Below are 14,562 nucleotides of genomic sequence, written 5' to 3'. Positions count from 1 at the left end.
CCTGAAAATTTTGCAAACCATCTGCGTATTCTTGCAGAGTGAGGTACTTTAAGACACATACTACAGCTTGGTTAGAAACAGTTCCTTTAGACCATATTTATTGCTTCTCATTTTCTGATTCTGAGAGCTGCTCTTGAAGCAGTAGTTAGAAGTTACCTGTATATTTAACCAGAAGCACATGTAGATGATTACCTAATGACCACAGTTAACTTAAACCATTTGAAACTGATATGATCTAAGATACATTTTTAAAGTAAATTGTACAGAGTTACAGAATAATTTAATGGAGTAATTCTTGAATAGCTGTACTGTATAGAAACTACTGTGAGAATCAAAAAGTATGCCCTACCTCTATTTTACTTCCCTTGAGCTTCTAAAAAAAAAAAAAAGGCTTCCTTTTGCTAGTTTTATCAGCCCAATTTTTACTTCATTACAAGAGCAACCAGAAGAGTTTTCAAGCCCTACTGTAAAGCCCAGGGGTCCTGTATTTAAGCCGCATCTTTGGGTTTCATCTCATTTTCTCTCAACTTAGAACTTGTTACTAGAGTCTCTCAAAGAGTGGCTCTACCATCAGTAGAAATGCTAGGCATCGCAAACAGTTGCAAGATAAGCCTTACAGTCTTTTCACCTAAATTCTCTTCTAAATAGGTTAAAAAGGCTTGTTTCTTTTATACAAATCACTTGAAGTAAGTTGCTTTTTCCTGATCTTCTCTGTTTTCACTTTCACCCTTGCCGTTTCTTTTTCTCAAAGCTAACTGGTTGAAGTGGCTTTGGAATGAAATGATTCAGTGTAGCGTAGAGAAAATTTGGGGTTTTCGCGGGGCTACTGTTGTCTTCTCAAGTGGAACCACTTCTCTAGAGGAAAGTTGCGTGATATTTCTTCTTTTAAAGTAAAATGTAAAACTCCTTTTGAATGTGTAACCATTTTCAGCTCAGCCAGCCATGTGAGTGCCTTTTAATTTTTTCATACAATGCCAATTTTGCTGGTACTGGGACTTTATCCAGGTGGATTCCTAAACAGTGTTGCTTACAAGAGAAATTGCAGATAATTTTATTTGCCATGGAAATGACCTTCAATGCAGTGTAGCTAGAGATACCAGGAAGATGGCAGGAGATTTCTGGCTTCCTGTCTCTGTAACCCTTGTCTTGGGGTAATGCTTTTGCATTTCTTGGTCTCATCCCTCCAGCTTGGTCTTTTGAAGTATTACGCACAGTTTTATTCTATCAGTGTCTCCCTAAAAATCATGCAAGTTTTAGTCAGATAAGTACAGATTATTTCTGGCCAAAGAAGTTCACTTTTCGATTAAGCTGTTCCAAGTTGGTATGGCTGTTAAAGTTAACCACTTTCACCTTTCTAGTTGTACTAGGGTAACTGCAATTTGAACAAGAAGGGAACAACTTCTACAATACATTTTAAATATTTAGCAAGCTGGAATGAACACATCTTCAGTGTTCTTTACTGAAGCTAGCAGAGGTTTAAGTATAAATACTTTCTCATTCTTTTAGTAAAGCCTCAATAAATTTAACAGTTTGAAGAGAAGCAGCACTGATACACTTTCTTTGCCTTATAGTTTGCTCCAGGCTTTCAAAGGGTGTTCAGATGTCTGGCTTGCCTTTTGAAAATCTCCCTCTCTTTCTCTGTAGTGTTCTACGAGCAAGCGCCTGTGTGATTCTACCAACACCTCCGTTCATAATTTGAGAGTTACAGCATGGAAAGCATATGAGACCATGCTGTCCCGCTTACTCTCAGCTATATATTAAGAACAAAAGTTCAGTTCTGGCTTCTCATAACGGATTAAATACTCCTTCAGTAGTACTGTGAGATTTCTCCTTGCGTTTGAGTTGTTGGTAGCGTACATGCAAGGTGATTATGTTGCCTTAAAGGGTTGTAGTACTAACTCTTGGTCTCTGTCTAGTATAGGTCTTCAGGAAATACTACTTCCAGATAAGTTGCAATAACTTCTCATTTCTGAATGTTTCAGAATAACAGTGGGATTTTAACGCTTGGAACTAATGAAAAGTGTCTTCTATCTAGAGTAAATCTGTGCTGCTTAAAGACTAGATGGTGTCTTACGCATTCAGTCATTAACTTACGTTAACACATACATTTACATTCAACCTATTTTTAAATATCTCTCTCAGTGTTCACATTCTGAATACTAGATGACTGTAATCCTCAGGAAACAGTTTGAGTTCAGAACAGAGATGAAGGTCAGTGCGGTTCTGTTGAGCTAGTTGTGCTCTGCTTTTTATTCTGAGTCCATTTGCACACATAACGAGATTAGTGTTTTCCTAGTGACAGGGCTTTTTACATCTTTTTTTTTTATTACGTAGGCTTAAACATGTAATACGTAATAGAGCTTTGCTTAGGTTAAAAAGTGAACAAAAATCTGTGGGTCAGATTAGAAGTATTTGACCAAGACCTGTAGGTCACAGTACAGAGCTAGGAGCACACTCGACACATAGTTACTGTTTTGATTGTATTAACTTTTCCGTTTCCTGTTAATGCACAGTGAAAGGGGACAGACTTAACAATCATTGTGGATAAAATGGGTAAATTAAGTCCTCAGACATGACCACGGAAGATAAAAAAAAAAAAGCTTTATCACAGTATAGAGGGATAATTCCCTGCTTACATTCTTTTATGTTTTACTGATATGTTCCAAAGTACATTGCCAGAGTTGTCATCTGTGATAAAATTACTAATTATTTTAAAAAGTCAGTAAAGTAGCGTGTCTTATTATTTTTGTTTTCTTCACACATATAAAGCATATTAAGTATTCTTAAAAACACACTTTCTGAAAACATCTCAAAAGATGCTGTAATATATTTGTAATTATTAATGTGCTAATGGAATATGTTTGAGCAGTCTAGGTTTGCATAACTGAGTGCCCAATCTGGCTCACTGAAGTTACTTGAATAGATGATTCTCTTAAATGGGGACTGTTTTTAAACTAAGGAGCAAGATTTGGCCTCAAGGTCTTCTGCCTGGGAAACACAGTAACGCTACTTTGCATATTCCTGCTGGTGCTAAATCATTTGTTGAAAATAAATATTCTAAATAGAAATTGTAAATAAAATATTTATGGCCTGGACTTTTTGACAGACTTAAAATCTATCATTTGCAAATGTTTTTTTTGGCCTTATTTCAAGTTTTCAAGTTTCTTTTTTTTTTTTTTTTTTTTGAGTATGTGGGCCGTGTGTGTTAATGTGGCAAGTCATTGGCAGGTTTGGCTTCCTGTGCTGTTTTCTGTAAGGCCCGTAACATTCCCCCTGTGCATTATGATATGGATGACTTTTTAGTCGCTTTTCAGTGTTGTCCTTCATCTTGTTTTGTCATTGTAGCTGTTTAAACAAATAGTGTCAAGTAGAACACGATTGGCATTTGTTCTCTTCTAAAACTTCAAGAAAATCAGCCGTTACTGTAAGCGTTTGGGGAAGTTGTTGAAAATGCAGAAATACCCATTTAAAATAACTTTAAAAGCTAGATGTGTTAATTAGTCTTGCCTATAAAATAAACTGGAATATGATATATCAATTGCTGATTTTTGCTCTAAATTGTTAGCATTTCACAGTTCTTCTAGCATCAATTTAAGAACATTGTAAATACAAGCTTTGGGAGGAGTTATTAGTTTCAGCTTGTGCATTATAAAATTTAATTATAAGACTAGTGAACTAGTATTTCGAGACATTAAATTATGACATCTAGAACATGAAAATTAGTGTGTTGATGCTATAGAGCTAGGATATAGAGGGCTTCTGATAATCTGCACTTTTTTACATTTCTGAGTTTTGACATATTAACAAACGAGTATTTAATTTTCCATCTACTGTCTTGTCATATGCAGGCCTTCTGATCACCAGTTGCTGTCTTCAAATATTTGTTTTAGTTAGTTAGCAAAAACAGACAGGCAAATTTGTAAATTGTAAAACCTTGTAGGATGGAAGTTCTCCGAAGAGCCATTTGGTTAAGTTGCCTTATTCTATTACGTTGCACTCATGTTATGTCTCCACTTTCTTGTTTACTGTTCAGACACTGAAGATGTGATGTAAAAATATATGCTACAAATTTTTATTCATAAGTTACTGATGAATATCTTTGTCACCTGTTAATACAGCTCTTGTAAATGATAACTTTATGCCATCTGTAATACAGCTCTTGTAAATTGTTTAAATTATTTTTCTTTTTATAGATTCTCATTGCTGAATGTACAGATTGGATCCCTTTAATAGGTCACTGAGTAATTTGATTGGGGCCCAAATATGGCCAATACTGTAATTCATCCCATCGAAAGTGTAAATAATTCTTTACTGCTTCTTTGCATGAATGAAGTTTGGATTTCATTTACTTTGTCATAACCCAACTCCTCTGTGATGGGCCTACTTTTTACAGTTTATTTTCCTGGTTTTATTACCACTTGTTCTGTATGAATGTTAAAACAGTACTTTGTCTTTTCCTAATAAATAATTTGAGATTGTTCATTGTTTTGCCTACATTTGTGGGTTTTGGGGGAGGGATTTCTGGGTGTGTTTTTTTCCTTTAGCATCATATATTGCTGTGATACTTGGTACTGGGGGTTGTTGTGTAACACTTTTTATACTAAGGAAACACGACTGGTATGGTTTTCATGCTCTTGTCTTCCTCTCCTTTAATAAAAGCCTATACTTCACAGTTCTTAGATTCAGGTCCTGTTTTTAAAAACATGTGGTGTCCTAAAGAATGCTAGTTTTGCAGTCTTGAAGCAGAAAGCATGCTGTGAAGCTACTGTAAGCTTTTGCCTTCCAGATTAACTTGAGAGCCCATGCTGATTCATGCATGCAGGTGACTCGGGGCAGTATTTTCATATTGAATAAAATACTTGATGTATAAATTGCATGTTATATATAAACTGCAGTTACTCCTCTGTTGGAATTGTTCTTTGCTTATGTTTTGGAAAAGCAAATTACATTGTCGTGCAGATGTTCTGACTGGGTGCCTAACAGGCAAGAAGTGGTCAGGAATGAAGTCTGTGCCACAACAGCGTGCTGGCAAGGCATCTTGAGACAAGCTTGCTGGGTCAGAGCCTGTTCTTGAGGGTTCACTGTACAAATACGTTAGCCATCAAAACTACAGGTCTTTGCTTTAAACTGCCAAAAACGAAACCCTGAAAATTCCATTCTGTGTTATATCTCCATTGAGCCTGGCAAAGAGGAGCTCTGCACCGCAGTGATTCTTTTTACCTAGGGGAAACAGGCTTGTAAGAAATACATGTTCCTTTACAAGTTTGGGCTGCCTTTTTTTTTTTTTTTCTCTAATACAGAAATATCTCTTTCTTTGAGTGAACTGTAGTAGCCTTTTGTGGAAGCTGGTTTGCATTTCAGCTGTGGTCCTTAACTGCTTCCTGGTGCAGCCTGTGCAAGCTCGGCGACAGGGTAAGCTGTGTGAGGTTTGTTTAGTTCTATCTTATCTGAGGATCTGATTTAAAAAAAAAAAAAATAATAGTATGAAACAAGGGATTTCCTTTTACTGCAAGACTATTCAGCCAGCTGTATTTGAATTTTTATTGGACTCAGAAATGCAAACCTTTAATAATCCTTGTAACTTTGCTCTTTTTAGAACTATAAAGATGAAGTTTGCCTTTGAGTGAAACCCCCTCCTCCAAAGGCATTTCTGTCCGTGTGTTCAGGTATATCCACTTTCTGCTGTTTCAGGCCACAGCACGAAAAAGTAGTAGCAGTTACCTTATGCACAGCGTGTGGGAGGTACCGGGGTTGTTGACCACCACATTCTGTTTCCAGGCTGGAGAGAGCGGACAGAGCGCTGCCCCCAGGGGACTCTGCATGGCGTCTGCTGCATGGCGACCATCTCTCTGCCGCAGGGAGGTGCATTCTTAGGGCTACCGGGCAGCCGGTGTTGTGCTGTGCTTAAGGTCTCAGGAACATGTTTGAGTTGATAAGCGACTTGACAAATTTTTAACATGTGGGGACAGATACCTTGTGGTTTACAAACACTTTATCCTCTCAACCCTTTAGATTTTGGCTGAGCAGTGTTGACTGAGAAGATTTAGGCCATGGTTTATTGCAGCATTCTGCGTTGTTTTTCTTTATGTAGTTATAAAGGAAATTTACATGTCTTTGCCCTAAACCAGCTTATGTGTTGAGCAATGACTAGAGAGAGTCTTCTAGCGGATTTTTGCATGATGAAACCCGAAAGTAAGAGGGAACCAAAATGACAGCGTATTTCAAGCAGATGACAAAATACATTCCATCAGCTGAGGGGGCTGAAATGTGAAGACAGAGTGAAGATTCATAGCCAAACTCCAGACTCTGCAAGTGCTGAAAGGTAAGGGCCTGCAGCCTGTGTGATTTTGGGGCAGAGTAAGCACCCAAGAAATCACTTGCAAATTAAGTTTTGAGTAGTTTCTGTATTCCTTGTTACAGCCCTTTGAATCTGGTTGTTTAGCCAATTTTTCCATCTACACTGTTGCCCGCCTACTCACTCTGTATTTCACCAGTTTGGCTTGAAGTTAACCATGAGTGATGATGTCAAAGGCCTTGCTAAAGTCAGGACAAACAACATTCGAGGCACCTCCGTTAGCTACAGAGCCAGTCATCACAGAAAGCTGTCAGGCCCTTGGTAAAGCCATGCTGTTCTAATCACTGCCTTGTCCTTCACGAGCCTGGACGTGTTGTCCCATCAGACTGGCTCTGTAGGCCTTCCTGGGCACTGGGGTGAGGCTCACCAGCCTGTAGTACCCCCCATACACCTTATTGAGGAAGGGTGCAAGATTTGCCTTTCTTCCCCCATCAGGAACCTTCTTTGGTGGCCATGACCTGCCAGTGGTCAGCTCCATCCTCGCCTTCAGACAGAGCCTGTCTGGTCCCATGGCAACATGTGTGCCCAGCCAGCTCCATGGCTCCTTAACTGTTTTCCTCTCCAGTGGGGAGTGCCTCACTCCCACCACTTCTGCTCATGGGCTCGAGGAGCTGAAAGCCTGAGGGCAGACCTTAGAAGTGAGAACCTGAGGCAAAGAAGGTACAGACTGCTGTAGCCTTTTCTGTGTCTTGTTGCTAGGGATGGTGGAGTGGTTCTGTTGAAGGAGACAGCCACATAGGGGTGAAGCATATCAAGCCGAACGCCTCTGAGTGTCAGAGGCCGGTGGCAGCAGAGGAATGCAATCCTGGAAGCGGCAGGGAGCGGGTGTTGCTAGCAAGGGAATGCAAGGAGAGGCGCTTTGCACAGTAAATGCGGAGAGCTAACACCTAAGCCGGTGGCATTAGCGATGTAGGGGGAAGAGAGGTGTCACTGGAGGAACTGGCTGCAGCAAATTAAGTTTGCTGCTTTTAAAAAGTACTTAAAGTCAGTGTCATTGACCTGGAAGCAGTGCGAGCTGTAACTCCAGAACTGATGTCGTCTGCAGTATTTGAGTTTGTTTTTGAGTTTACAACCCCTTATCACTTTTCTGTTATGATTGATTTATCTGTAACTTTTCTAATTAGAAAGAACGTTTTGTTTCAGCATTTCAGGCTGATGGATACACTGGACAAGTTGAGAGGCTTTGCTCAGTTCTGTTTTTAATTTCCGTGGAGTTACCTTTCACTTAAGGAACACTCTACACTGGGAGAATCTGATTTAAAATCTCAACCAAGATCTGTTGGCTTATGGCTGCTTATTAGCTTGGAGGTCAGCCTGCCATCTGTGAGTAACAGGGTGTTTGCCTCACTTTTCTGAAGGGGCTGTATTAAATATGTAAAAGACTTTCATAAAGCATTCATAACGCAGATATGCAAGTTACTGACTTGTCTCTGACATAATCTGTTTATGTACTTTTTATATCATGGGCTTTTGCTGGTTTGCTGTCTGTGGAGAGTCCCTGACGTCATCTGATGACAGACAGTAAGATTTCCCAGGGAATGTGTAGGGAGCACAAGGATTTACATCCGTAATTTAAAACTGTGAGGAAAAGGCGTTACTTCTTAAGAAAGGCCTTCGTGTCACCGTTGCGGAGCCGCACGTGGGTAGGGGAATGCTGAATTGCTGTTTGAAGCCAGCTCTGGGACTCGCGACAAGGCCGGTGCCAGACAACACAAACCTGCCCATGGATGCTCTTTTCCTTCTTCCCACCAAGTACATGGCTGTTAGTCTTTTGTCCCTGGTGAAGCAGAGGTTTCAGTAAAAGAATTGCCTTTCATGAAAGGCACGTTGCTGAGCTACTGGTGCACACAAATACCCCAAGAGGAGATCACACCCCTTCTTACTGGAAAGGAGAAGGGGGGAAAAGCCACAACCCCCCAAAAAACCCACAAACACACAAAAACCCCATGGTCAGTAAGACTCCGTACGGGCTGGAGCCCGTAGCTGCTTCAGCTCTTCTTAATCAACCTGTTGCTACCTCTGGGTTAACTCCCCAGCTGGCTCTGGCGGTGTAGGGGGGTGTCGGCTCAAACTGAGACCTACCTGAGACAGCAGAACACTTCAATCCAGCAGTTCTCTGAGGGCTTAATTGCTTCTGATACCGCAGGAAAACTGATGTCATGGAGAACAAACCTCCAAGCAAACAGATCTTAAGTTCTGCTATGCACAGTTCTAAAAAAAATCAGTTCCAGCTTCCACCAGGAATGTGTCGAAGGTGTTACAAGTATCTTTCGTACCAAATAGTGCTGCTCTTTGCTTTGGTGGGGTGAGAATGGGACTGCTGGGGATCTTGTAAGAGGTGTGTGATTTCAAGTTCTCTCTGTTTTCGGCTGCTCTTCTCCCATGTACTGGGACCTGGCACGGGGCGGGGGGGGCAGAGAGTTGCCAACGCCAACAGCTCCGTTGCCAGAACAAGGGAGGAGCCTTAGGCAAACTCTGCAGTACGCAGGAGACTCCTTTAGCACACAGATACGGTTACAAAACACTCCACAGCGTGTTCCAGCCTGGGAAATTAATGCAGTATTAATTTTGAGCTGTTTGGTGACAGCTCTGTAGCTGTGCTTCGGCTCTGTGTCCATTTCCTCTGTATCAAGTAACAAACCCAAAATTAATCTTGATGCAAAACTAACAGCTCATTTCCCACCCGTGGCTCTCCAGGCACTGCCCCGGTGTGGTGATTTCCCCAAGCTACAGCTGGGGAACTGATCGGGATGGGTGGGAGTCCCCTCTTGCCTGTTGTCCATGACAGTGACACTAGGTGCACACTCCACGTGCTTTTGTATCCCGTTTTCCTTTAATTTCTTCAGCTTTTACAAAATCTGGAAGTGAAGTCTCTTCTGTTGACTTTCCCCTGTATTCCCAGTGTGTATTTCCTAGTTTTCCAGAACTGGCAGCGGTTTCGATGGGGAGAGAAATGTTTCTGAGTCTTCACCAAATTTTTTTTTTAACTTTTTGTTGTTAGCACTGGATATTAACTCAGACTCTGACACGCCATGTCCGTGGCAGTGGATGCAATGCAGCATCGCGTCCTTACATACAGAAATGCCGTCTCCTGAACTGCTTTGGTACCAGCGGAGCAGCGATTTGGGACTTTGACCTCTGCAATAAGTATGGGAGCTGAGCTTTAGGTGTTCTTTAGAGTGTGCATCCTATACATATATATAGAGAGTGCGTAATAAATACTGAAGCCGGAGCGTGGCCCTGCTGCAGGAAGCTTTGGGCGAGCACCCTTTCTGCTGGCCCGGCACAGGCAGGAGGGCATCAGTGAAGGAGTGATGGGGGTAATGACTACTCTCGGAGCGGCCACATAACAGCTATGTGCGCCACAAAAGCACTCCTCGTTAGTATAGTGGTGAGTATCCCCGCCTGTCACGCGGGAGACCGGGGTTCGATTCCCCGACGGGGAGAGTGTGCTGCATTTTTCTGACCGGGGGGGGGGGCGCTCTTTTTTATTTGTCCTTCTGTCTGTCCAGTAACGGAACCGCCGGGTGAGAAAGAGGACTGGGAGCAGCGAGAGGCGGCTGGGGTGCCCTCAGCGTTACCGGCGGGCTGCTCTTTGCTCACTGGGCAAGCGCCTGTTGCCAAAAAGCATTGAGATGTTCGTTCACGTGGAAGTGAACCAGGCCGTTTTTGGTGAGAAGGGCTCCAGCGGTGCAACAGAGATGCCACCAGCATCTTGCAAGTGCCGAGGGTCTTGCCCGCTGGAGCCAGCGCCGTGCGCTTCGGGAGGATGCTCAGAGCAGGATCTTTCGCCGTGCTGCGGTATGAACACGGCGTAGCAGGCACAGTAATATTGCCCTAAACGAATTTCTGACTTAGCTGTCTCTAGTGCCTATTCTAGTAGAAACAACCTTAATTTTTAAAATTTATTACTTTATCACAACCCTTGGTAATTTGTAAAAGATCAAAATTGCTGTTATTTTTACAATTTGGTACCTTATTTCAAATGTGCATCTCCTTATTATCACCTGCATTATTATATTTATCCGCCAACCGTCAGAGGCATTTAAATTTTGACCAAAATATGTTTTTGAAAGCAAACTTTCCCATGAAAACTGCGTGAATGTTTTTTTAACCAGCCCAGCCCATATATAACTCCTAATAGTTCCAAGAGGTTCTTCTAAAAAATAAAAAAGCCACCCCTCTGCAGCAGCTCAGCTGTTAGCGGCAGCGCTCTGCCCGCCGTGCAACCTGCGTGGCTGCCTCTGCTTTGGGAGCAGTGGGTCACAGCTAGAACCCCAGTTTGAGAGCTTCTCCCTGCAAATTTGCGTGTCCCTCACCTGTACTTGCAGAGGTTGATCTAGCTCCTCTGGGTCAAGGAAATCCAAAGCTGCTTTGACCACCACATCACCACCTGTTAGTTTGTGCCAATTTCCGCAACTCTTTCTCCGAGAAGCGGTGGCTGGATCCAGGTGGGCTACACCGGGAGGCTGAAACCACTAAAGAAATTAACCAATCTCAGCTTAGTTCCAAGGTTATTTTCAAATATATTTGTTTGGTTTTGTTAAACTGTGTTTTATCCAACCTAGACTGTGCTCCGGGACACCTGCTTGACTTGGGGCGTTTCCATGGACCCGGGGTTTGGGGCATCCCTGGGGTGTGCCCCCAGCCCACCGCAGGCGGGGGTGCTGTGCCCCTGAGGTGGCCCTGGGGAACCTCCATCACCGCCACAGGGAGAGTGGTGACAGCAGCACGTGCTCATTAATAACGCCGCTCGTGAGCATATGATCTGAAATCCAAAGTGACTTAGGGATGCGTTTCACTTCTCTTTGGCATTCACAGGCTCACGCAGCTGCGGCGGGACCCGGCAGCGTGGCATGTGGTGCTGTTCACGTTCCTGCTGGCAGCCAGGTCTGCACGATGTGGCTATAAACCGATGGGGCTGCTCCGGAGGAAAGGCTAAGCCTTCGCTTCTTGAGAGGTGAAGCGCTGGCGTATGGATTACCTTGCATGAACGGATGCGGTAAAGTTGGGTTTCACACTTCATGGGCTCTCGTGCACAGGACATGCGGTTTAACATCAAAAAACTTGTTTTAGAATGCAATTTGCTGGCACAATAAGGCTTTCGGTCATTCCTGGCAATACTGGATTAACACGGGGCTGGTCTCTAGTCACTTTAGTTACCGGATTGTAGGATTTGGAGCAGATTTTTCCAAATCAGAAGGTGTCAGCAAAATAGTAAAAGAAATGTCACGCCTAAAAGCCTCCTGTCCAGTCACTGCAGCTCGTGTTGATGGAAAGTCTCACTGAAGAAAAAAAATTCCAGCACTTTTAGAGGGTCTTCTTAACAGCTCTTTCAGGAGATATGAAACTAGACGTGTTGAAATAACACTTGTCACTTACATATTTATTTGAAATGTGATTCTGGTTTATAGTATCGTTTATTTCATTCAAATGCCTGTGTTCTCTGAAGAAATACAAGACGGCTGTCCTACCCTGTGCTACTCCCACGCATACAGAGACAGTATTTTATTCAAAGTGAGTATCTTTTTCAGTCTCTAATAACCCTCTTCTTGGCTCTTCATTCTCTGAAGACAGAGACGTGGTGATCCTCTTGAGCTGTCAATTTTTAGCCTGGTGTAGGCTTATAAATGTATCGTTCTGAGGCTATGTAAACTAAAGCTGGGGGATTTTGGCACAATATTGTCCTTTTAGAGAATTTCCTGGGAAACTGAGAGCATCTTATTTTAAAAATAAATTAAAGAAATCATTCCTTCAGCTCTGGACCCTACTTTCCCTGTGGAAATAATGGATATGGATAATCTTTGGGTAACTTGCTGGAAAACATGCCTTCATTTTTTTAAACATTATTTTCCAATCCCTATTATTTTTTTAAAAAAAGATGTTTTCTTTTGTTTTTTTTCTTTTTAATCAGGTGATTCCCTCGCGCCCCGACGGAGCAGCTCCGCAGGGTGCAGCCTCTCCCCTGTGGGTCACTAGTCATTCCTCAGCACGCAAGAGTCGCTGGTTTGGGTCTGGTGAGTACTAAACCTGTTCCAGGGATTATTTTTTTTTTTTTTCTGTCCAGTGGTGCCAGTAAAAGCACTTGCAAGCCTGAGGTGATGTGTGTGAACAGGCTGAGAGAGCAAAGGGGGGTGTTGCAGGTGCGCCACGGGCTCTTGTGCAACCCTGGGCAATACCTACCTCTCCTCCCACCAGCCCTGGCCATGGCAGGGTGGTGAAGTGAAACTGCTCAAACAAGTTTTCTTTAATGATTCAGGCTTAATAGAACCTCCCTGAAGCCTCTGAATTGTTTCCACAAAACCTGCCGTTGGTCCTTTTGAGGCATCTGTTGTCACCTTCAGCCCGGGTGCTATTATTAAAGCGCATCTGTGTTCCTTCACGGTAACGGCACCCTGGCTGTAGCTAATACCTTTCCTTCTAGGGCAGCGGCTCCCGGGTCTCGCCTTCGGGCGAATCCAGGGGTTCTGGCTAACACCCGGCGCGTGCCCGGTGGCGGCAGCCATGGGAAGTGCCTCCAGCTGGCGCTTACATTTAAATATTTGCACTAGCGTGTTCCCACTAGGCTAGCTGAATAGCAAAATATTGAGTTCACTGCACTCTCACTACTTGATGTTTTTATCTTTTAAGGCCTGAGACAACTTGTAAATGCTTAAAATAGCGTGAAAATCCCTGTGCTGGCACAGACTCCCAGCCTTATTGGAAGGCTGTCTGCTGTTCTCCTGGTGTAAAAGTTTCATATGTTCCAGAGAACAATTATGGTAAAGCCGAATTTGAAATAACCAAACCTATGTGACACCATTTAAAAGGAAATCCATAGCTTAAGGGCGTCAGGATAACAAGTTGATTGAAAATTAAGAATTGATGACAACCAGCTGTCCATCGAGTAAGTATCCCGGCTTCAGTGGGCTCCTATAATCCCACTGATTTCCATGAGGGTATTGAAGGAATCTTTGTCCGTATAAGCTACAAATAACCACACTATTCCCAGGTTCTGTTCATTCGGAACGTAACAAGCTGAAAAACTTCTCTGAGAGAAGGAAGAATGAAGCAGGGAGAAGGGTTACGGGATGCGGGCGAGCATCTGCTCCTGGCGGCAGCTCAGCTGTGGGAACAGCAGCTCTTCCCAGCGCAGGGAGACAAACCTTTGGCAGTTCATCGTGCCAGCGGTCTTTTCACACACGACATCATTGACTTCAGCAGTCGGACGGGTGCAGTGCGGCATCGGGCAGGGCGGGAGGTACCGGGGTCGGTGAGGCAGCCGGTGCCTGGCTGCTCGGGGGCGCACCCGCAGCGCAGGAGGACGTTTACTCGGTTCAGTGTAATGAGCTTTCAATAGGTGACCAACGTTTTCCTGTGGATGTTTCAGGCTGGTTTGACTAAGTGTAATTGCTCCTTTAGTTTCTCCCTAAAGGCGGTCCTCAGAAGCGACAGCTGACTTGCCCAAGAAAGCACAACTGCTGATATGTCTCAGTAGTGCTGTTTTTTCCTGCCTCAGATAATTAATCCTAAAATCTTGGTGGAATATTCCTCCTTTTGAGGAGGAAAGGAGCAACCTCTGTGTGGTTATTTGTAACGGAGGAGTATGACCGGGGGTAAGAGGCTGCTTTTTACCACCGTGGTATTTGTAAATAATGCTGTGGACGACAGATAGTGGGGTTGTTCTTTGCTCTGAGTGTGAACATCAACCAGGGATATCTGATCTGGTTGTAACTCCCCTCTGGCAGTGAAACCCCTCCCTCAGTGTGCTCTGTCTTGGGAAATGACAGCTTTAGCTGTTAGATATTTCCTGCCCATCTCTAGTCTTACATCATTGGTGTCTAGCAGTTGAGATGGCCAAATTTTGCATGTAAAGAAAAATCAGACATCCCCCTTACTCCAGACTTTCAGCATGTTTTGGTGCCGGTACCCAGCCCTGCTGCTCGCCGCCTGCTCGCCGCAGAGGGACACAGGACGTTTCTTGGCTCGCTCTGGCAGCGTGTCTTGAGTGCTGTAAGCGGCCTTTGGCTAAACGATAAGCCACTTACCTTCAAACTGTATTTTTTTATTTATTTAACTGTGAATAAATACTCCTCTATGCTGTCTAATAAAGCTGTCTCTTTGGGCAAAAGAAGGACTCGAGTTTAACCTTAGCTGTTAAGCCATTAATTATCTTTTTTAACAGTATGCACACGCTCCCGCACCCCTTTAAATGTTTCTGAGAAAGA

This window comes from Vanellus vanellus (genome assembly GCF_965231255.1).
Source record: "Vanellus vanellus genome assembly, chromosome: 13".
Taxonomy (NCBI): domain Eukaryota; kingdom Metazoa; phylum Chordata; class Aves; order Charadriiformes; family Charadriidae; genus Vanellus; species Vanellus vanellus.
Note: the sequence above shows the minus strand (reverse complement) of the source record.